Consider the following 25,000-nt stretch of genomic DNA (forward strand, 5'->3'; position numbering starts at 1 on the left):
TTGCTCCTTTTTAACGCTTACTATGACCCAATTTTCAATGCTTGGCTATCTAACTCTCTCTCCACCCCCAACTATCCCACCACTAAATTCATGAAATCTCTCAGAATCTGCATAAATGAATTAGAAAGTTTAGTCACACTTCTCAAGGGTGGCTTCAAAGTTTCTACATCAGAGGAGTTTATGAAATAAACCTGATTGAATAGGGAAGGGAGAGTGGTTTGAAGTTGGGTTTACACAGCACTTTGCATAAGAATAAGAAAATGTCAGTGGACTGTATCAAATAATTGGGTGAGGCGTGTGGGGATTGGTAAAGATTGTGGCTTAGGTGGGAGCGTTACCCGTACTTCTACTCTGCAATCACGTTTCCTCATCTCACACATACAATTAGGGTTTGCCTGTCTCTAATTAGCTGTGTATTTGAAAGACTACAATATTTTGAAATAGTTCTTCCTGATGAACAACTCTTAGAATATACAACCGTAATTTTTACTTCCCAAACAGAAAGATGTATACATAAGAACAATAGACTAGGCTCCTAGAAACTCAGATCCTATTCCTCATATTGCCGCTAATTAATGGGAAATTCCGAACGAGTCTTTTCATCTTTCTGGGAATCTATTTCCTCATCTGTAAAATTACTGAGTGCAGAGAGCCCCCAGGGTCCCTTCCCGCTCACATTCTATGAATCTATCAATGTCTGTGATTGTGGAAGTAGATTCCTAGAAAGAGTCACATCTATACAGCTTGCTTTGTGTCATAATCCACACAGTACCATGTGCATATAAATTCAAGAAGAGCCATTGAAGGCTTATGAGGATAGCATTTTTAGTTCACATTATGAAGTTGGCTTAGACAGGGTCAGTGAGAAGATGAAAAGTAGTAAAGTTTTTACTTTTTCCGAATACCTACCACAGGCTAGACTAACATTATATTATACATTTTACATCATTATCGCATTTAATCTACACACACACACAAACCAACTGTAGAACAGGTTAAAACCCATTCGACAGATAAGAAAACTAAGATTCAGAGAGCTTATGTGTCTAACCCATGGTCTCTCAGTAAACCCACTCAGTTTGGGCCGTGTCATAATGTTCCCATACCATTCTATTTCAATTTTGTTCTAAGAGTTCCATCACCTCCTATCATTTACAGTACCCAAACTATCAAAAGATAAATAAACATTAAAATTTGACAATAACTCCCATGTTCCTTTCTTTTTCAACAAGGGGCTATAGACTCCTAGGCTTTGCTTCATTCCTCTTGGAAGGATGACTCAGTTGCTTAAGAGCCAACTTCAGCTACTTCTCTAAATCAGGGTTTAGTCATGTTTTGTATGAAAGTTGAAGACTAACTTGTTAAAACATCATAAAGTTAGAGCAAAAGCTAGTCATCATTGATTATCTCACCAATTCACAAAGATCATTTTTGTAATACGTTATTACTATAAAATTTGCTTTTATTATTTTGATCAGCTTCTAAATGCAACATGTAAGACAAACAGAAATTGAAATATAAGCTACAATAAAATATATTCTTGACACGGTAACAATCTTGTCAGGAAGGGCAGGCTACTTATATCTCAAATACCTCAAACTAATTGCAAAACTACTTCATCATATGTAACCCAAAATAATTACTTTGGAGGACATTTCTACTTATGAATCCAGTTAAAAATTAGGATAAAAAACAAGCATTAAATATATATCTAGAGAGAGAGAGAGAGAGAGAGAGAGAGAGAGAGAGAGAGAGAGAGAGAAACATTTACATACCTATGTTATAATTTCTACAGAAGTGATGAAAAAGACATGTGGACATAGGTGAGCTTTCATATTGTTCTGTTTAATCGAATCACCACACCTAGAACTCTTCTTTATGGGAGTCCACTTCTTGATGATTAGCCAGAATGCTATGACATTGACAAGCAAAACCCAACTTGGGATCTACCCATTTATCGGTCTCAGAAATTGACCATGTTTGGGGAAAATCCAAGATTTGGAGACCTGCACCAACAGAGTTGTTAAAATCAAAGAGCGGGATATGGTGTGATTTCCATTGCTTCAGTCAGAGTCTGTGAAATGCCAATAGTCTGCATATCTTCAAAGAGCAGAATCTGTCTCCAAAAACCATACAAAATAGCCCACTACAAAGGAAAATCCTTCAAGATCTTTGCTATTGAACTGGGACCAGAAATTAGAGGAAAACCTCTGAAACAGTATAAAAATGACAGATATAAGAAGAGGCCGAGCATGCCACGAAATGAGAGACTTTTTGCTGACAGATGAGCACCTTTGAACTCTAACCTAATAAAAGAATTAGCACTCCCAATGTATAATCAGTACAGCAAGCAAAATATGTCAACACATGATAGGCAGGGTAATCAATCGACATGCAAGGTAGGAAACAGCCAGACTAAATAGCAACTCAGTCCCACTGAGCCAGACAGCCCTTTCCTGCTCCTTAAATTTCTCATACCGCAGGCACGAGAATTAATATGCAATAAAGGAAAACCCCTAACAAGTAAAACAACAGAGCAAGGCTTAAGAGTCCTCACTAAGAAGTGACCCAGGATCCCAAAATTGAGGGTCTTGATGTTTCCATGTTTCTTAGATGTATTCTAAGGGTCTTTCTCTAGTTAGATAATAGAAACTTTGAAATTATCAGCCACAGCCCTATTCTTTATTTTCCCTTCCCACGAAGATTTCAGAAATAATAAAAGGAGCAGGAGCTACGGACATAAACAGAGCTAGCTTTTGATCCTGGTTGGCTGTATGCTAACCACTGACCTCAAGCAAGTAGTTTAACCAGGTTGGGCCTCAGGTTTGTATTCATCTGTAAAAACAGAAGAAATACGCTTTACAAAGGGTTTTTATAATGATGAAAAGAAACAGAATAGGTAAAATGCCTGGTGTAATACCAAAAGTGGGTAGGCTTATGGTGGGCAATTCCAGTCTCCTCGTAACATGGTACTTTGACCCTGTGAGCCCTTAAAATATGTGGTGATACCCACATATATTAAATACACTCACAGACCAAAAAAGAATAGTGTGGTTTCAGACATGCATGGAGGGGGAGCAGGGGGAATAACCTAGGTTTGAATTTCCTATCTACCATATATTAGCTATGGGACAGTAGGAGAATCATCCAATCTCTCTGGGTCACAACCAACTCATTTGTAAAGTTGGACAAATAATATCTCGCCAACCTGTAGGTCCAAACTTACAGGAACGACTCACAGTTCCTTTCAGCTTTAGATTAATCACTGCAAATTATCTGTTGCTGATTTACCTTATCTCATGGCCTAACTTGATAAAATCAAAACGAAAGTGTTTCATTTTCCAAATCTATATCCCTTCAGGAATTCAGAAATGATCTTTTTTGTTGTTGTTTTATTTTATTTGTGTTTCCCATTAAAAAAAAAAAAAAAAAGGCACTAGTGTTCTCTGCACAAAACCTGTTAGCAGGTCTGCAGTATTTTCATGGTGTGGTTGGCATGGTTGTTGGTAGTAGCTGTTTTAAAAAGTCATCCTCTAGTTTCAAACCACAGGTGGGTATATTTTGTAACACCTTCCACCTGCGTTAAATTGAATAGCTGTGTGTGATGCAATATTTTATTTTTTACTTATCTCATTTTAAGTATGTTTACTTTCCAAAGAGATGCATTGCAATAACAGCTTTTTAATTACCCATTTTTAACCCTCATAACTGCACTCTCAGTACTATAACAGCTCTTTAAAAGGCAATTTTCTTCACTGACCATAGCAAATACCATTTGAATTAGCTAACAATTTCTCTTTAGATTCATGAGATAGAAGAGCATCCATCCCATCGCAGTTAAGCTCATGATTATAATTTTAAAACCACATGGAGGAAAGTAACATTAAGTCAGAGAAGTAGAAATATTGTGAGGTTTTCTAAATGACTGCTTAACCTTGTTCTTGTGAAAAGAAAATTCTCTTTTCTGATAAGACAAATTCAGACATTCTAGTTTTTATCATTCCTGATACTGTAGCTACAAAATAAAATCTGAGCCCTAATTTGCTTTAAAATTCAGAAACTGAAGAGCTTTCAGACAACAACAAGTCATTTTTCACGTTTATTTTCCATGCACATAGGACACACCACTCTCTGCCATCAACATGTCAGACAAAATCCAAAATGGCTTAGCACAAAAATTACCCAAAGAATGGACATCAGAAAAAGAGTTGTGACAAAACAACTACGCTAAAATAGTACTTTAACTTGAATTATATTTGCATTAATTTGTTTTCCTAATACTTGTGGAAACCTTTGTGGAGAAAAGAGTGAGCTTTTGTCTGGTAGTTTTTAAAATATCAAACGTTTGTCGTCCATCAGCTAACCCTTCTTGGATGTGACAGTGTGATAGAATAAAGGCCAACTTTTGTTTTGGAATCTCATTGACATGGCCTTTGGCAGCTTACTAGATCTGTTCTCATTTATTGTGTCTTTTGTACACTGATGCCTACTTATAAGGAAGGGCGATAAGAGAGGCCCATGACAATGTTTCAACTTTTCCCCCTAGACACTGAGACCCCGTGGTTTCTGTAACATAGAGCATGAATAATACTTGTTGTCAGAGAAGAGAAGTGCTGGACAAATAAGAAACATCCCTTGACACTTCTTGTCCACAGTTAAGAAGTTAAGTAAGTTGTGGAATTGTGCCTAGGAGTGAATAAATATCTCATCACAAACTAGATGGAACCAGTCCCATTTGTTGCACCCTCTCAAAACACAGCCTCCTTTTTCCTTAGATTATATTTGAATTATCTTAGCGTTCTTTAAATGCTTCCCATGAACTCATAGAATAGTCATTTCAGGACAAAATAATTGACAATGCAAAACATTGCCATATTTTATCTTATATTCTTTTGAGTTGTCCATTTATTAGCAAAAATTAAAGGACTTACCTGCCATCAACAAAAACGTGAAATGCTTAATTAACTTTTTGTTTAAATCAAATCAATGAGAGAAATGAATTGTAAGTATAGCTCCTACCCGTTCTCCTCTATTCACAATCTTGTCCATCTCTACATGAATATACAAGTACGTATATACACAGATGTGTCTGTATATGTGTATGTCACCATAGAAGCTCTATTTTCAATTGATAGTAACCTGGTAAATTTTCATTTCTATCCTTTACAAAAAAGTAGACAAAGGTGCTTTATTTTTTCAGGATGAAACTACTGAACTACATATGAGTCTCTGACAACTTTAGTAAGAGAAACTGGGTCATTTCCATTTTCATTTGCCAGAAGATACTAATGCCAGAAAAAAAAAAAAAATGTTCGGCAAAGCTCTTTTCTTTCTAAGCATTAAGAAAAAGATGGTCATAAAACCAAAAAGAAAGATACTGTTCTCCAAAGAACCCAGATCCCAAACTAACCACAAGTGGGAATGCTTATAAAATGACTGTCTTGCATTTCTCCCTGTTAGATATTTCATGCTATAGAAAATCTCTTTTGTAAAGAATATCGCTGTATCACAGATTCAGTACGACAGTTAAAACCCAAGGACAACGTGGCACTGTGACTGTCCCTCCTGACTATATGAAGAAGCTGTGGAGGAAGCGTAAGCCTGATTTCCTGACACCTACCCTGTGACAGGACTCCACTGTTCCAAATCACGTATTGTCACTGCAGATGGCATTTCTAATACAAGAACAATGCCTTCTGCTGAAGTTAAAGTACTAAAGTACCCAAAAGTTGCAAGGCCAGATGTGCCATCCGTACCTTACATAAATATTTATGCTACAAAATGTCTTTGGATTATTTTTGTTACAGTGATCTTACTCTTGAAAACCCATGCTGTTTTCCACGAAAAAGAAGATGATGTTCCCTGTGTTTGTCACTTAGCTTCTGTGACACTCCTTTGGCAATACCATGGGTATGCCAACAAAATAATACCAGACAAATGCTCCTGACAGCTGGGGTCTATCGGTTTTCACAGCAGGTTTCTTCCCCTGCAGCTGACGAGGAAAATAAACATCTTCCAAAGAAAATGAAGGCAAATGCCAAAATGTCTCATCGATTCCCAGTAAAAATCCCTTTTTAAATATTAATTATAATAATGTTTGACTTCGCTAGAAAGGCAAAAAGAAAAAGTTTGAGTCAAGTGTGAAGAACATTAGGAACATTAGCCTCTCCACAATGTGATGTCACTGAAATAGATGGGAACGTCTCTAATCTGCATTTGATTGCAAACCAACCCCTGGCTTTTTCAAAGGATTGGAACAACCTTGTAGTTTGGGTCAGAGATTTTTCTCTTTAAAAAGTTTCAACTGTTCTGTTCAGTGACCACTGAATTTCAGCTCCAAACATACTATCTACTGTTGAGCACTTGTTTTTTGTATTTTATTTGTGGTCAAGAAAACACCAGTGACTTTAAAACCTCTCTGCTTTGTTCAGATTATTTTAGAAAAGAAATAAAACCAGGTTACCTTTAAAATTATAGAGCTACAATGAAGTAACAGAAACAATAGCAGCCACAGAAAAAATTATTGACGACTCTGGGAAAAGTTGGTCCTGAGGTCAGCAGGGAATATGCCAAAGGTGATGGGTTCTAGGAAGCAGGCCAGAGACCCCATGGGGCTGGGAGGCCAACAGGAACCTGTGTTTGCCAAGCAGGGTTGAGATGCTGCTGCAGACCAGTAACACCTATACTCTCTATGGCAGGTGAAAAGAGACAATGGCAAAATAATTTGAGAGATCCTAATTCATCAGCAAGAAAAATAAAACAGGCTTTCTTCAACAGGGTTCAGATGACTGCTGAAAACAGTTAATTTGTGTGGGAACACTTCCCAATTCTGTTATTTGTTTTTTTAACCCTGCCACTTGTAAGCAGAAGACAGAAGCTAACCATGCATAGGCTATTTCTCAGTAAAGAATAACAATTATGTTGGGTGGGGAGGACACAAGTGAATGGACAGTGCGTATTTGCAGGGTGTTTTAAGTTACCACTACCTGAGGACAGGTGTGAGGATTCTGGGTTTAAACTTAAAGCACCACCAAGTGAATGCGAATAATTCAAAATGTCAGCATAGTATCCAAAAAGAGTTCGTTAAACCAGAGAGAGGCCACCTTGCACCAAAGGTGTTAAATTCAGGAACAGAAACATCCTTGTAATCACGCCTCTTTCCTCGTTAAGGCACGTGGGAATTGGCCCCAACTTTTTTAGTCACAACATATGCTTAAGGAAACAAAACCAAGAACCAAAAGTGACCCATGAAATCATCAGATTTAATCCTCCTCTTAACAACTGAAGGCTAACACAATAGCGCCAAATCAGGCATCAAATCCAGACCTTCTATCTCCCAAGCTCATGGTTCTTTCCACCAATCAGCTACTCCTAGGCAATTTCAGCAGTTGTTTCTGTCTTAGTGAGACTGATATCCTAGAAAGAGCTCTGGTCTGGGCAGCAGAGGACCTGGGTTCTGCAGGACGAGACCCACAATGGTCACATCTTTAACCACTCATGATAAGTGGTCTGGATGTTCTCCTTTTAATTCTAAGAATCCATGGGTCTGAAATCAAATTATGGAGAAAATGTCGAAAATAAGGAAACAGAAGAAACTGGGGCAGTGGCTTCTTCCTATCGGAGCAATTAAGTGACCAGCAAACACATTTCCTCATGGGATGCTGGGACTAGGGTAAGGCAGTGTCCTCCAAGGAAGCAATTACAGGTAGTGAAAAGAGAGAAGAGAGCCCCACTCCTTCAGTTCAACTATGAATCATTTTCAAAGAATAGCCTTGCCACGTGATTTCATTTTCAGTTCCAAATGTCTCTCAACAATGAAGAATTTGCAGCTTTACAAACCGAGCACGTAATTCCTAAGAACATGACATTTTAATGTAAGATAGTCACTAAAAAGGTCCATGAAGATGCTTTAACTGGAAAAGAACATGCATTTTGAAGCAAAATGGGTATGTATAGAGGAACCTTGAAGATAACTAAAATAAAGAATATTTCTTAAATGTTCCATTGAACACAGTTTTATGCATGGTGTTTTCATCTCCTGTAAAGGATCTTAACATTCCACAGGATAATATAGTAGGCAAATTTGGCAATGATGGCAGCATACAGTATTTTTCTTGTAACTACATCTCCTATGAAGTCACTGCACTGCAGTCATGACAAACTCCAGTCCTGCTGGAATGAGGTTCAGAGAACTCACTGACAGGCAATATATGGTCTAACAAGAAAAGGTCTATTATCTGTTACAACCAAGAAACACGGTTAGCTTTCTAGATTCTTCAGGGCTAAATTATTAAGTTCTGATGGCTTCTAAATGCTGATCAATTACTATGAATGATCTTCTTAAAATGCATTATCTTCTTCTCTCCTCATTTTTGTGAGCACAATTATTGTACCATGCTAGATTATCCCTGCTTCAGGACACCATTAAGAAATGTGGAGTTGTTTGCCTCTAATGAGGCAACAAATGAGAAATTTTAGATTGCTATCCTGTTTTAGATGGCGTGTCTGCCTTCTTTCCCTAGGTCCCTTGCCAGCCTCCTCTGCCAGTTTGTCAGTGATCCCTGGTCAACAGGTCTAATTCTTGCCATCTCTCTAGTACTTTTTACATAGTACCATGATTACTTCTCTGCTTCTTAAATTCTATCTTGCTTCTTGCTTTCCTTTGATCCCTTCCTTTCTTCCTGCCATCTACTTGCACTGCCCTGTTTTTATGGCCTATGCTAACAAGTGAGAATCCTTTCTTTTTGTTGGCAAACTAAACAATTACAGCATGTCTTTAAAAAAAAATTTCACTTCTTCCTTCTTTGTGTTTACAATTCTTCATCAATCATTTCCTTGGAAGATGTCACCACTCAGACTCAGAAATTCTCAGGTGTTCCTAAGTTAATTCTCCAGAGGGGAACCTGAGCAAGGAATAGGTGAATATGATTAAACTTGTCTTGTGTCTAACACCAATTAGCTACAATAATCCAAGGAAGAGTCTGAGCTTCTTTTTTTTTTTTTCTTTTTTTTAAATTTTATTTTATTAAATTTATTGGGGTGACAATTGTTAGTAAAATTACATAGATTTCAGATGTACAATTCTGTATTACATCATCTATAAATCCCATTGTGTGTTGTGATGGAAGGAGAACTGACTCTGGGTGAGTCTGAGCTTCTTAAGAAGAATAAGTATGCATTAAAGAACTGACAATTAACTTTATATAAAGAATCTTGACACTACTAAGAGGACAATAATGTGTGCCTCATATTATATTTTATATTGTGCAAACAAATAAAATTATGAGCTTTATTTTTTCTCTTTATATTGGTTCCTATTTTTTTAAAAAAGTGGTTGTTTTCTTAGTTACCAATGGAAGGTTTGTTTGTACAAATAAATGTTCCCAATAATACATCTGAAAGTCAGAGTTATAGCTGAGACTCAAATCTCTTCATTTGTTGCCTAAGATGCAGCATGTGACATTAGAATTTAACATGAGTTAATGTAATAATGAAGAGAAAAAAATACATTCTGAAAACAGAAAATGGACACCATGATCATTTATATTCCTGAATGGTGCCTAATATAATCAAAGCCCAAGTTGAGTGTCAAATATGAAAAAAATATAAATAATGCAACCGAGTTTATACCAAAAACACAATATTGTTCCCTAAGTAAAGGAAACCACAGAGAAAAGATTCTTTTTACAGGTATGACTTCAGATTTGTTTATTTCTTTTCCTTGATCTAACCCAAAAGATTTTCCCTAACATTCTACATCACATTCATTTGTCTCCTAAATTTATCTCATTTAAGGAAGTCAAAAAAGACAATTATTCTCACTTTTAAGGCCTAAGACACTAAAATCTCCAAAAAAAAAATCATCAGCCCTAAAAATTGAATTTGACCTTTTAGCAAAGATTCACCTACTCAGGCCCTCTAAATACATCAATGTGTATAAAATAAAACTTAAATCATATGACCTAGTGAAAATATATCAACTTAACAGTCAGAAAATCCTCACCTTAAATTCAACCTCTGTCATTCACAAGTATGCAACATTGAACAAGTTACTTAACCTCTCTGGGTTGTTATATATTTTTTAAAGATTTTAATTAAAATATAGCTAACATAATGAAATTATATTAGTTTCAGGTACACACCATAGTGATTCAATGTTTATATTCCTAAAGAAGTGATCACCGTAAGTCCAGCAACTGTCTGACACCGTACCACGCTACCACAATATTATTGACTATATTTCCCATGCTGTACATTACATCCCCATGACTTATTTTTGTTTTTATACCTGGAAATTTGAAACTTTTATTCCCATTCATCTTCCCCCACCCCCAACTTTTTTAATTTTTCAATTACAGTTGACATTCAATATTTTATATTAATTTCAAGTGTACAGCATAGTGGTTAGACATTTATATAATTTAAGAAATGATCCCCTGACTAGTCTAGTACCCACCTGGCATTACATATAAATAGTTTCATATTCCCTGTGCTTTACTTTACATCCCCATGACTATTTTGTAAATACCAATTTGTAGTTCTTAATGCCTTCACCTCTTTCACCCTGTCCCCCCAACTCCCCTTCCATCTATCACCCCAATAAATCTAGTACCCATCTGACACCATAGTTACTATAATATTATTGACTATATTCCTTATGCTATACCCTACATCCCCATGACTACTTTGTAACAACCAATTTGTACTTCTTAATCCCTTCACCTTTTTTCACCCACCTCCAAGCCCCCTCCCATCTGGCAAGCAAGTAATTTTATAATTGCTCTGTTTGTTCTGAAGTTTTCTGTATCTATCAGTTTATTTCTGCTTTGTTTATTTTGTTCTTAGATTCCACATATAAGTGAAATTACATTGCATCTGTCTTTCTCTGTCTGACATACTCCACTCAGCTCGATATCCTCCAGGTCCATCCATGCTACCCCAGATGGCAAGAACCCATTCCATTCGATGGCTGAGCAATATTCCATTATATACATGCACTACCTACTCTTTATCCATTCATCCATCAATGGACACCCAGGCTGTTTCCACATCTTGGACATTGTAAACAATACTGCAGTGAACATAAGGATGAACATTTTCCTCAAAGTAGCATTTTGGGTTTCTCCAGATAAATACCCTGAAGTGGGATTACTGGGTCCTTCTTTATCTCTTGTTATATTGCCATTGTTTCAAAGTATGTTTTTTCTGGTATAAGTACTGCTACTTCAGCTTTTTTTTTTTTCATGAAATATTTTTCTCCATCCCTTTTCTTTCAGTCTGTGCACTTCTTTTGCACAGTGAGTCCCTGTGCAAAAGAAGTGAGTCCCTTGTAAGCAGCATATGTAAGGGTCTTGTTTTCTTATGCATTCAGCCCCACCCTATTTTTGGTTGGAGCATTTAATTCATTTACATTGAAAGTAATTGTTGATAGATATGTAGTTATTGCCATTTTATTATTCATTTTATTTATTTATTTATTTATTTATTTATTTATTTATTTATTTTGTCTTGAAGTCCCTTTAAGATTCCTTCTAATTCTGATTTGGTGGTGATGAACTCTTTCAGCGTTTTCTTGTCTGGGAAGCTCTTTATCTGTCCTTCGATTCCAAATGATACCTTTGCAACTAGAGTAATCTTGATTGTAGGTCTTTGCTTTTCATCACTTTGAATATTTTGTGCCAATCCCTTATGTCCTGAAAAGTTTCACTTGAGAAATCAGCTGACAGTCTTATGGGAGGTCCCTTGTAGGCAACTAACTGCTTTTCTCTTGCTGTTTTTGATATTCTCTCTTTGTCTTTAACCTTTGGCATTTTAATTATAAAGTGTCTTGTTGTGGGTCTGTTTGGGTTCATCTTGTTTGGGACTCTCTGCACTTCCTGGGCTTGTATATTCATTTCCTTTGCCAGGTTAGGGAAGTTTACCATTATTATTTCTTCAAATAGGTTTTCAATTCCTTGCTCTCTCTCTTAGCCTTCTGGTTATCCCTATGATGCAAATGTTGGTATGCTTGATGTTGTCCTAAACTATTCTTGTTGCTCTACTGTTTGAGTGTTTTATGCTACCTTATGTTCTAAATCATTGATTCAATCCTCTGCTTCATCTAGTCTACTATTGATTCCTTCTTATGTATTCATCATTTCTAATTGGTCCTTTTTATGTTTTCTATCTCCATTTTTATGTTTCCTATCTCTTGAAATTCTCTCTGAGATCACCGATCATCCTTATAACCAGTATTTAGAGCACTGTGTCTGATAGATTGCTTGTCTCCATTCTGTTTAGTTCTTTTCCGGTAACTTTTATTTAGGACATGTTTCTTTGTCTCCCCACTTTGGCTGCCTCCCTGTGTTTGTTTCTGTGTATTAGGTAGGGCTGCTATGTCTCCCAGTCTTAGTAGAGTAGCCTTATGTAGAAGGTGTCCTGTGGGGCTCAGTGGCACCATCTTCCTAGTCACCTGAACCGGGTACTCCAGGTCTGTGTCCCTTGTGCATGTTGTGTGTGCCCTCCAATTGTAGTTGAGCCTTGGTTGCTGTTTGCACATTAATGGGAGGGGTTGTTGTGAGGACTGGCCATGACTACAGTGAAGGAGCTGTTGTGCAGAAGCTGATCCCTGGAGGACGATTTACTTTAGCAGGGCTCTGCTGCCTGCCCAGCTTGCCCTTGGGTGTGTTGTCCCTAAAAGTGGCCAGGTGATGCTCCAGCTGGGTCTGAATCTGGCCACCGGATATGCCAGCCCTGGAGCCTCCTGAGAGGGGCCTCACACAGGCCAAGTTCAGCTACAGCCAGTGCCCTGCCTGGGGCCACCTGACATGAACCACAAAGCAATCCATAGGTGGCCTCCACCTATGTTAGGCTTGGAGATGTTTTGAGAGGCCAAGCCACAAACTGACACTGGCCGCTGCTAGTGCCAAGCTTAGGGCTGTGCAACCAGAGTTACAAGACACACAAAAGCCGGATGCTGCTTGTTTGGGCTTTGTGAACCTTTGAGAGATTTTAGGAAAGTCCACAGCATAAACCAAGACAGGCCATTTATATGGAAAAGCCAGTGGAAGTGGCTTGGGTGGGTGGGCCCAAAAGTGGGGTGGGGTGGAGGTCTCAGGAAATCAGGGTGAACAGTGTCAGCCAGGTTGATGGATACTGAGACATGGCAGCCACCTGTGTCTGCATGTAGGGAGTGGGGAGGGCTCAACAAAAAAATAATGGCTTCTGCCAGCTCCGCCATCCGGGAGAAAGCTGTCCCTCTGGCACTCGCCCTGAAGCAGATGATTCCGTTCTTCCCTATATTTCCCTGGCATCTTTCAAACTGCTGCCCCAGTGCTGGAGCTCATAGCAAGCAAGTCCATCAGCAGGCAAGTTTGTATGTGGTCCCTTTAAAAGGATCCCCTGGATCTCATCTCACTCAGTCACATTTTCTGCTGGTTTTCACAGCCAGAAGTTATGGGGACTTCTCTCCCCAACATTGAAACCCTGGGCTGGGGAGCCGGGTGTGAGATTGGGCCCCCTTGCTCCTCCAGGGGGGACCTCCACAGCCGAGATATCCCTCCCAATTTTTAATGGTCACACGCAGCTGTGGGACCAGCCCATTCTGTGTCTCTGCCCCTTTTACCAGTCAAGGTGGCTTCTTCTGTATGTCGTCAGTTATAGGACTTCTGTTCAGCTAGACTTCAGGCAATTCTCAATGATAATTGTTTTGTAGTTTAGTTGTAATTTTGATATGGTCCTGAGAGGAGGTAAGCACAGCATACTCTGCCATCTTGACCATATCTTGAGGTTGGGGTTGCTATATTTTTATATGCAAAATAAAATACCACCAGTTTTGTTATAGAACTTAAAAATAAGAGGCTTGGCATGGAGCAGAGAAAGTACACAATAAATTATAACTATTATAATTTTTAAAACAGTGCTCTGGTAAATAAAGGAAATAATTGGGACCATAAATCTAGGATCTATACATTCTAACAGTTCTCAAACTGTTATGTGCATAGAAAGCATCTGAGATCATGTAAAAATTCAAGTTCCAATTCAATAGATCTGTGTGGATCTTGAGATTCTCCATTTCTAACAAGCTCCTAGGGGATTTTAATGTTGCTGGTCTGTGGACCACACTTTGAGTAGCAAGGCTCGCTATGAATATGGACACTATGAATCATTATACTCTCATTGATTCATAAAAGGCAGAAGTTTTTATAAAAACCTCATACCTGGAAGCACCAACAGGAAAAGGAAAACAGAAAAAGTCATCTTCCATAAACCAATTAACCTCTTTAGTTTTCAGGGAAGACAGGTTTGCCTAACGTTCCTTTCTATTAAAAAATGTTATGTTTCCTTAGAGCTCATAACCATATTTTCCTCAATTTCTAATTTTCTGATTATGTGTAAGGGGGAAACTTGGATGCCTGGGTGACATTTAGCAGTAGTGAAAAGGAAAGCTCATCCTATTTTAGAAAATGAACGTTACGGACTGAATGTTCCAACCCCTAATGTGATGCTATTTGGAGATGAAGCCTGTGGGAAGTAATTAGGTTTAAATGGGGTTATGAGAGTGATGCCCTCATGATAGAATTAATGCTCTTATAAGAAGAAGAAGAGACATGAGAGTTCCCTCTCTCTCTTCCCCACATGAGAATACAGCAAGAAGACAGTTGTCTGCAAACCAGAAAGAGAACTGTGATTCACCAGGACCTTACTGTGCTGACACCCAAATTTTGGACTTCTAAGCCTCTAGAGTTGTGATAAATGTCTGTTATTTAAGCCCCTTAGTCTATGGTATTTTGTTATAGCAGCCCCAGCTGACAAATACGATGAGGATACTATAGAAAAAATAATTGAAACTAATCATACAGATTCATTTTTGATGGGAATTCTTTGTAAAGTTCTTTGACATTAGTGAGAATTTTTTAGCATGATTCCTAATAAGATGCTTTAGCAGTAGATGGAACATGAGAGCGTCACCAACTATAACTCCATTATGTTTCAGGTGAGGAAGCTGAGGTCCAGAGGCAGCTCGTGACTTGTACCAGCTAACTAGTATCATCCAAGCCGAAACAAGGACTCGGTTTTCCTAAGTCCTATTCAATTTGCCTCCTAAGTTTTGACTACTTCTTTTCTGACATAGAATCCTCATTATGTTCAATAATTAAGTTATCGTTGATTACCAGGAGATAATATTTAACCCTGAATCAATGCCAAGCTGTGATATATGTATATATGTATATATATATACATATATATGTATATATAGAGAGAGAGATAAATATATATATGTATAAAATACACACACACACATATATATATATATATATATCTCACAGATGTGCCCCAAAGTAGTCAAATGATATTTACTTGGTTTCCAATGGTCCCAGAGATTTAGTCTAAGACACAAACAAGCCAAAAAAATGTACCTTTCTCCCTCTGCCAGAATTTATAGTCAAATGCTTAAAGCTTCCATTAAGTCCATGACATTTCATCATCTTCCCCACAGTCCTGTAGTTATTCCAATTGAAATAAAGAAAAACTCATTGTTCTGGGAGACTACCTCCTGTAGGACTGGCTCAAGAACTCCATTTCTGAGTCTGACCTTGAAAACTAAGACTAGCATCTTCAAGACTGCTGCGGTTTCGTCAAATTCCTACCATGCGAAGACCATGATGCTCCGGTTTAAAAGCTGAAAATAGCATCCTTTCAGTGGCTCAGCTAAACTTTCCATATGATTTTATGGCAGTAAAACTTCAGGATGGTTTTCAAAATCTTTCTGATCTGACTAGTGGTACATTTCTCTAAGGGTACTCATACCACAACTTCCAGAACAAGTTGGCGGTCAATCTCCAGTTAGTCTAAAAAAAAATTCACGGCTCATGACCCCTCTGATCAGAGACCTCGAAGACGCAATTGTACAAACCTCCATCTTCACCATGATGTGAAAGAAGACGGTTGTTCTGAAGGGTACACAATGTGAAACATGACTGGCAAGTTTTCTCCATAAACAGAACAAATCTATCCCTCACAGAGCTGCCTTTATTTGAGCAAGACATTTGCAAAGCTTAGCGTCTCCTTGAATCTATTAGAAACCCTTCCCTGAGTGAGGAAACAGACATTGTAAATGAACCATGACTCAGAAACCCCCTTGTACCAGAAAATATTCTACAGATTCCAAAGGCATTTTATGTTCTATTTTCCTGACATACTAGTTCTAACTATCTGATTCATTTATTTTTTGTTTAATGTTTTAACCAGTTTCTGTAGATTATTGCAGTCAAACAAGTGATTTCTTTCAGGGTTAGTTTTTTTTTCTCCTTCTAACTTTGGAAGAGTTTCAGATTCAGTTCAAGGAAAGGCTCTGTTATATACTACAGAAACACCCAATACCATATATTCAGCTGAGCTACAATAAGAAAAGCCAGACCCTGAGGTCCCAAGCTAAACAGAGGGAAAGGAGGAAAATTAAAATTTAGTGTTCATTTGCAGAAACTTCCTACTTGCATACACCCCAGATAACCAGTTGGAATCAATGAAAATTTATAAGCTTACAGAAAAAAAATCTAATTCTCCTGCCTCAGAGGACCTTGCAGCACTTTTGATTTTTTATGTCCTACACAGACGACTTCAACAGCATCAGAATAAGCCATTAATTAAGAGAGAAGAAATGTACATGTTCATGCTATTTCTAGAAGAAAATAGAACTATCAGAACTATGAATCACAAATTCAAGTTGCCCATGCACATGACCTGTACTTAACATACGGTTATGCTCTCAAATTCTGTCCAAGTATGGCCCATAGTTGTTAACGAGAATCAATTTTTTAAAATGATTAAGATTTTGATCTAGAAATTCTATTTTGAGAAACAAGATTGTGCATGAAAATGTATCTAATAAAGAAACAACTATACAGAATATTTGTTGAGCGTTGATTATGAAGAAGGCATTATCTTATGACTTTATAGCCAGTCTCTCAACACAACCCTATGAGGTTTGTCCTGTCACTATAGCCACCTTAAAGCTGAGGAAATGGAGTTTTTGAAAAAGTACCTTGGTCAATCAGTGATCGACGGAGCATATTTGAAAGCTCACATTCAAATCACTACACTGCACCGTGCGTGAGTGTTACAGCATTCTTTATAATAATGAAAAATCTTAGCAATCAAATGGCCAACAATAGAAGCTTTGGGAAAATAAACACAATGGAATTCAATGCAGCCATATGTTGACGAAGAATAGTATTACACATTATAAGAAAATATCCATAACAGATTGAATGAAAAAATAAAGCAGGTTTTCAAAACAGATGGCATGAAATGATGCACTTTCGGGGACATAAGATCTATACAGAGGAAAATAGATGAACAGATAAATACCCAAAATGTTGAAAGTGGTTATCTCTCAGAATAAGTTTATGCGTAACGTTTTTCTTTACTATTCTCTTGTATTTTAACAACAGTCTACATGCAAAAGGACAAGAACCATGATTTCATTCGTATGTCAGATATAAAAAAAAAAGCAATGAATGAACAAACAAAACAAACAAACTCATAGACACAGATAACAACATGGTGGTTACCTGAGGGGAAAAGGACGGTGGGGCGAGGTTGAAGAAGTTAAAGGTGGTAAAATATATGGTGACAGAAGGAGATCAGACTTTGAGTGATGAGCTCATAATGCAATATACAGATGATGTATTATAGAATTGCACACTTGAAACTTGTATGATGTTATTAACCAATGACTCCCCAATAAATTAAAAAACAATAGTCTGTAATAAATAACACAGAAATACTTTTCCATTTGAAAAAATTAGTTAATAAAATGGCAGCCATTACCTACTAAACCCACCCCAAATAGCTCTAACACAAAATTATAATTTTGACTGAGTCTGTTCCATCCATTGTAACACAGATTTTTCCAAAAGCCCATGTGAAAACTTCAGCTAAAAGATTTTAATGGACTTATAGAAAGAAGTCATCAGCATTTTTATGATGATTCTGCCAGGTACAAGTGCATGTTCCTTGGAGATACAATTTTATGTGAAAGTTATTTAATGTCTTGAGTCACAGCCCAAGCTCAAACTGTCAGCACAACTTCAAGACAGTGGACACCTAGACAGCAAGAAGGAACTTTGGATGCTCAGGCCCGTCACTGGGACACTGGTAAATGACATCACTGTGCTCACGGCAGATGCCTAAAGTTTCCAGACATGGTGGTAAATTAATGTTCACCCTCCACCCTTCTCAGTTAACTCATGCTGAAAAGTGTTTTTCACCTTTTGAAATCCATCTGATTTGAAGTAAATGAATAGTTTTCTGCACTAATAGCATGAAACATATGAGATCCAGTTTATAGCAGTCACAAGTTTAGTAATTACCGAAGTAAAAGGGCTAGAAGAGTAATTACAGCTAATATGAGATTAATTGAGCTGTACATGGAACAGAGAAAATTGTGCAATACAGTCCTGAAAATCCCTCTTCCAAATACGAAACCATAAAATGTTGATGTCATGTAGCCTTCTAGTTAGTAACATAAGGCAAGTGAAGAATGTGGAGGAAGAGACTGGTATTTAATGAATATCTATGGTGTGCCAGACACTATATATAAATTACATCTTCATGAAAACCCTACTTGGTAAAAAATTAATCAACCCTCAATTTGTTGATGAGGACATTGGGAACCAGAGAGATCTATACTCAGTGCCTATATTCTTTCCACCAGGCCACATTTCTTCCATAATAAGCATGCATACACAACAGAGAGCTTTTCACGGTGTGAACGCTTTTTTTTTTTAATTAAAGTTTATTGGGGGTGACAATTGTTAGTAAAGTTATATAGATTTCAGGTGTACAATTCTGTAATACATCATCTATAAATCCCATTGTGTGTTCACCACCCAGAGTCAGTTCTCCTTCCATCACCATATATTTGATCCCCTTTACCCTCATCTACCACCCCCCTCCCCCCTTATCCTCTGATAATCACTAAACTATTGTCTGTGTCTATGAGTTTTTGTTTGTCTTGTTCTTTTGTTGTTTTTGGTATATACCACATATCAGTGAAATCATATGGTTCTCTGCTTTTTATTTCACTTAGCATTATAATCTCAAGATCCATCCATGTTGTCACAAATGGTCCTATTTCATCTTTTCTTATCGCCATTCCATTGTGTATATAACCACAACTTCTTTATCCATTCATCTATCAAAGGACATTTTGGTTGTTTCCATGTCTTGGCCACCATAAATAAAGCTGCAAAGAACATTGGAGCACACGTGTCTTTATGTGAACACTTTTTTGAGTCTCTTCTAACTTCTTAATATTTTCTCATTATTTGCTTTTCTTCAGATGTTACAGAAATGCATATATATCTATATACATACTTTTAAACTTTTCAGCTTTTCTTTTTAAATCAAAATCGTGATGTTTAAATATGTTCTTTCATTTAAAGTCACAGACCTATGCTAGTCTCTATTTTATTTATCAAATGATATTCTTTTTAGTTCTTAATGCAGTATAATAACGGTTTTGTATTTTGTTATGATAAAAGCTTTTCACTTCATTAGATGGGTCCAGGTAGCTAAAAATGTCAAAGAAAAAAGTGTCATCATATATACTACAGGAAAGTAGCAAAAAAGAATTTTCACACCTTTATTCTCAGTCTAAAAGAAAAGGAAAACTTCACAGCTATTTAAAAGAAATTCATTATCTTTGTTGACTATAAACAGTGATAGAGCTGAATCTTGTCAATTTAGACATTGAAAGGATGGCAACCTTGTAATGAACAAAGAATTGTGGTGAGCTTGACAGAGTTAAGCTAACAGACGTCTTAATTCTGATGTGAGTAAAACTCACTGAGAAGTTATTTGCAACAACATCTTGAACAGAAGATGGAACAGCCAAGAAGAGACTATTTATTAAAATAAAAAGCATCATATCACAGAAAGGAATTTGGAGAGTATCACTATCTTTTCTACCCTTGTAACTCCTTTTCAGGGCAAAATATATATGTTTGAAAGGTATTTAATGTGGCAACTAAAGACAGAAAGAAATCCATGAAGAGGTGAATCAAATTGTTATGGGCTGAATTGTGCCCCCCCCCCCCAAAATTCATATGTTGAAGTTCAAACCTCCAGTACCTCAGAAAATGACTATTTAAAGAATAGGATCTTTAAAGAAGTAATTAAGTTAAAGATTAGTTCACTGAAGTGAGCCCTAATCCAATATATCCTTTCAAGAAGAGGAGATTAGAACACAGACAGTAGCGTGCACTGTGAAAAGACCACATGAGGATACAGCAAGCAGGCGACTAGCTATCTGCAAGCAAGAAGAGAGACCTCAGAAGAAACCAAATCTGTCAGCACCTTGATCTTGGACTTCTGGCATCCAGAACTGTGAGAAAATCAATTTCTGTTGTTTAAGCCACCAAGTCTGTGGTTATTTTATTATGGCGGCCCTAGCAAATTAATACACAACAAATCTTGCAAATTAGTTAGAGAAGAATATGCTGATAAGATAGTAGTAGCTGCATTGCACTTGTTTTGTATTTGCAAAATATTTTTTACCTCAAATTGTTTTTTACAAAAAAACTCTGAAGGCTTTTATCTATTTTTCCAGACCAACAAACTCAAGAAAGCAATGTGAGGTTTTGTGGTGAATGGGCACTAAAACCAAAGGCAAAAACCACGGGTCTGAGTTTTCACTGGGCCATCATCTGGAAAGCTCTGGGCCAGGTACTGGGAGGGGATGAAGGTAAAGAGAAGGTGCAAGGAAAATGAAGACATATCCTGCCCTCAAGAAGCTCAGAGTCCAGGGAAGAGACAGACACTTGGATAACTATCAAAGAAAGCCAAAAGTTGAAGTACATGGTATAAACAAAGAGACATGGAAATAACAGGCAGATTGTAATTAACTCCAACTCAGGCTATCCAAAAGGTATCATAATCTGTAAATTAAAGATGGGCCAACTCTAATGTCCCTTGTAAGTGCAAAATTCTATGATTCAGAAATCCCTCTCCTGTAAATGACTTTGGTGGTTAATAACGGTCAGAATGAGAACTCAAAACACTTGATGGGATATGCTGTGTATAAGCTTTTCCTGATATTCCAGCTGCAAGATACCGAAACTGCTAGGAAAGGTCAATCAAGCCTGTTATCAAACCACTGTGTGTGAGTGTCTGTCTGCCTGTCTGTCAATGGGGACCTCAATGGGGATGTGGAGAAGATTCGGTTTTTATAATTAAAATAATTTTGCAGTGAAAGCAATAAACCACATTAATTTAGATTTAGTATAAGGAGTGAATGCAACCTCAAATTACGTTCCTAAGGGGAAGGAATGCATTTATCTCATTCTCCATCACAAGTTCAGAGCCTAATACCATATCAGCACATGGCACATATTCAACAAATATTTTTTGCATGAATGGATAAACAAGTTTTCTATCAGATGATATATAAAATTTATGGGGAGAAAACATCTTGATAATTCAGCTCTAGAAATATCCTAACTTATACATGTCCAGCAGCTGGATGAATGTTTTAGTAAGCAGGTTGAATGGTTTTAACATTAGAACATCTGGGTTCACAGGCCCTTCTATACTCAGTAGTTGTGCAACCTGCACAACATCTCTCAGTTCCCCCATCATTATTGGTCCAGTGGGGTCAATGATACCAACACTTCTCTATATCAATGGATTGTTGTGAAGATCAAGTAAGATAATGCACATGAAAATTCCTTGAAAACAAGGAGAGAGGAATGATACAAATGTATAATTAGGTGTCTGTATGTTGCAAAGAGTCCCTCTGTCTCTCTTGCAGTTCAAAGTTCAGAGATATGGCTTAACTTGTACTTTAGACTCTTCACAAGGGCACTTAACTGTAAAAGAAAAAAATAAACTTTGAAAAATAAGAATGGCATGAGTTTGGAGAAGTCAGAAGTGGCAAAGTCTGTTGATGCCAGCCCCAGCAAGACTCTACTTTGTACAATAAGTCCATCCCATTGGGAGAACTGACCAAAAGTAATGTTTTTCAATAAATCCTTATTTCCAATATTCTAGATGGCTTCTGGCAGAAAATGCTATATAGCTATAAAACACAATTCTTCATCAGGCCATTTTAAGACTTTTGCCTGTCCTAGCTACTTAGTTTTGGAAGCTGCATCCTACATTATACCAAAAATTAAAATGTACCCACATCCCATATTCAGTATAACTCAAACACAACTCTAGATGAGTTGAATTATAGTTGGCCGGCTGATATAGTACCATATTGATAAATGTTTATTAATTTTCATTTTACCATTTTCATTCATATTTTGCAGCCAGTAATTCTGTTCAAGTCACATGAAATTTGAGTAGACCCTTGAAAAAATAGCAGCACTCATGCTCTAGTCCCATAGTGGTAACAGATAAAGGAGCCCCATCCTTCATAATTGTCCAATTAGTCACTTTGTATACTTGCACTGGATTTTGAAAAAGAAGAAAAAGTCCTCACTCACTGTTTCCTAGTAATCTTTGTCCACAAGTCTATTTTCCCCACCTGCTATGTTTGCCAAAGACTGGTCATTTGTTACCTGCTAGTTCCAATTGATTTCCTTTGCCTTTACCTCCTTTAGCCATGAGAGCAAAGAACAGACTGTACGATTTATACCAGCCATCTAGTACCAATCATTAGATAACAAGACCCTTTACTGAAAGCATTTAGAGTAAAACAATACTTTAAGTTTACCTTTGCTTTCATTTCCTTCTTTATTACACTAGGTTCAAAGTGAGGCCAAAAATGGTATCACAAGGCCTATTTAGACACCCAAACAAAGAATGCCAAGTCATTCTAAAGAAATCCCTTGGCTCCAATAGAATTTTACACATTTTCAAGTGCAAGTTTCCAATAACCTCTGGGGGCTTGGTTTTCCCTTGTTTGTTTTAGTCACTGTCCTTATATATAAGGGGAAATGAGTCACATTAAATTATGCTCCAACAAATGTCCTATAAAGCCATATCTAAGCCATCCTGTTTGCTAATAAAAAGATAAGATTTGTCCTCTGAAAGAAGCAGGGTTGGACTACACCAAACTGTTTATAGCAGAGTTAGACAAACCCAAACTCGTTAGCTGTTTGGGGGAATCTGAACTGTGGCTTTTCTTCAAGTGGGAGGGATAGGAAGGGAGTAGCAGGGATCTGTCAGTCTTGGAAACTCAGGCTTGTGGCAAGGATTCTGGGAACTTCCTGCAGTTACTAAAAGGCTGCAATGCCTTGCATAAATGTCTTGATAATTATTTTCTAAAGTTGGCACTGTCTACTGGCTTACCATTGCTTGTAGAACATTATCAAGACCCGTGCCTTCCAGAATAATAGAATTCTAAGATCCACACAGAAGAAATAAAGGTTTCTACCACCAAATGCGGAGGGGAAAGTCCATATTCCAAACTTTGAGCTCAAGTTGACTTCAATTTGTAGCCCCCAAACAGATTTCCTGATTTACTCACCTGATTAGACTCAAAGTCACACAAACTAATTCTAATATTTGCCAAGGTAAATACAATTAGGTGGAATGGGCTGCCACAAATCCTAAAGCCAAACACACATGGTTTTGAGATATTCAGAATATCCTATTTGGAGTTCTCTGTTCATTAGCATGGATTCGTGCATATTTATATAAATGTCTATAAGGGTCAAGCCTAAAATGTAAATGAAGTGTAAGACAAAATTGGATAGTAGAGACAGAAGGACTAGAGAGACTATCTACGAGAGACAGCTACTACTCAGCCATGCTAATTGTTGTCGTGTAGAACACTGTCCCAGCATGCCCAATAAGTCTGATACTTCAAGAGAAGCCAGAAATTTGGAATTTTGTGTGAGGTTTCTCAGTTTTGTTTTGTTTTTTTACACATTGTGTTACCCTAACCTACATGTGTCTGCAAGTCACAAGTAGCTTTTGAGAGCTGGTATGAATCCTAATTAATTCTGCCATTTTGGCATAAATGACAGTAATACCACTGTCATTCTTTTGTTTTCATTATTTTATTTAGCCTTAGCAGATCTCAAAACATTACTCAAGAATATCCAACAACAAGGAGGTGTAGGAGTGGAAAAATATCTATGAAACAGCAAAGCAGATGTCAAAGTTTCTGTTCTCTCTCTCTCTCTCTCTCTCTCTCTCTCTCTCTCTCTCTCTCTCTCTCTCTCCATTAAAAATTACCAGAAAAACTTTAAACTATGAAAGTTCATCATACGGATAAATTATCCCAACCTTATAGATTATAAAAAGTCCTGTTAAGTGATGCATCTATTTCATCTATTTTCTTTACTATTGAATTTTAAAATGTGTGCACAGTGAGGTGACCTTTATATCAAAGACTACAAACAGTGTTTAAAGATACGTAGCACCTTCTTAAAGAAACACGCATTCTTATAAGCACAGTTAAAAGGAGAAAGGTTAAAGGCTACATTAGATTGTTCTATTCTGTGCCAAGATTCTGCTCCAGCTGCAACTAAATAGTGGTTCTCAGGCTTAATTAAATAAAGACCCGTGTAAATTCTAACTGTTTACTATGTGATTAGAACTTCTCTGGGCAACAAGCTCATATTTGATTTCCTTGTTGTCTGCACTTGCCCAAACCCTTTACCCACCAGGTATGTACTGAAGCTGTGTAAACTCAACATTTTTCTTTTGGAATCAAGGGTAAGATATAAAAGTTTATAGAAACAGTGAAACCCAATTGCAGAAAATTCATTTTATGTGAATGAGAAAAAAAATAGTCTATATAATTACAACCAATGTTGTCGTGATGAAATTTCTGCCAATAACATTGAGAGCAGTAGTTCTTAACCTTTGTATAAGAGTCGTCTGGGGTGCTTGTTAAAAATTCAAATACCCAGGCCCCATCCCCAGAAGTTCACTGTGACTGTGGGTGAGACCTCCCAAGTGATTTGAATGCTGGTGATTCAAGGACCATATTTGGAAAAGTGCCAATCTAGAGAAAAATCCTACTTCCAAGCTAAACATAGGAAAACTATTATCTGAATTC

At 37.2% G+C, this 25,000-nt stretch overlaps 1 protein-coding gene across 8 annotated transcripts in view; it reads right to left on the reverse strand.

The window, feature by feature from the left end:
• Window positions 1-25,000, reverse strand: part of MECOM (MDS1 and EVI1 complex locus) — a 539,916-nt gene that overhangs the window by 298,825 nt on the left and 216,091 nt on the right. The gene's annotated exons all lie outside the window — the stretch shown is intronic.

Source organism: Rhinolophus sinicus, chromosome 17, assembly GCF_057876585.1.
Source record: "Rhinolophus sinicus isolate RSI-liver-muscle chromosome 17, RSI-T2T, whole genome shotgun sequence".
Taxonomy (NCBI): domain Eukaryota; kingdom Metazoa; phylum Chordata; class Mammalia; order Chiroptera; family Rhinolophidae; genus Rhinolophus; species Rhinolophus sinicus.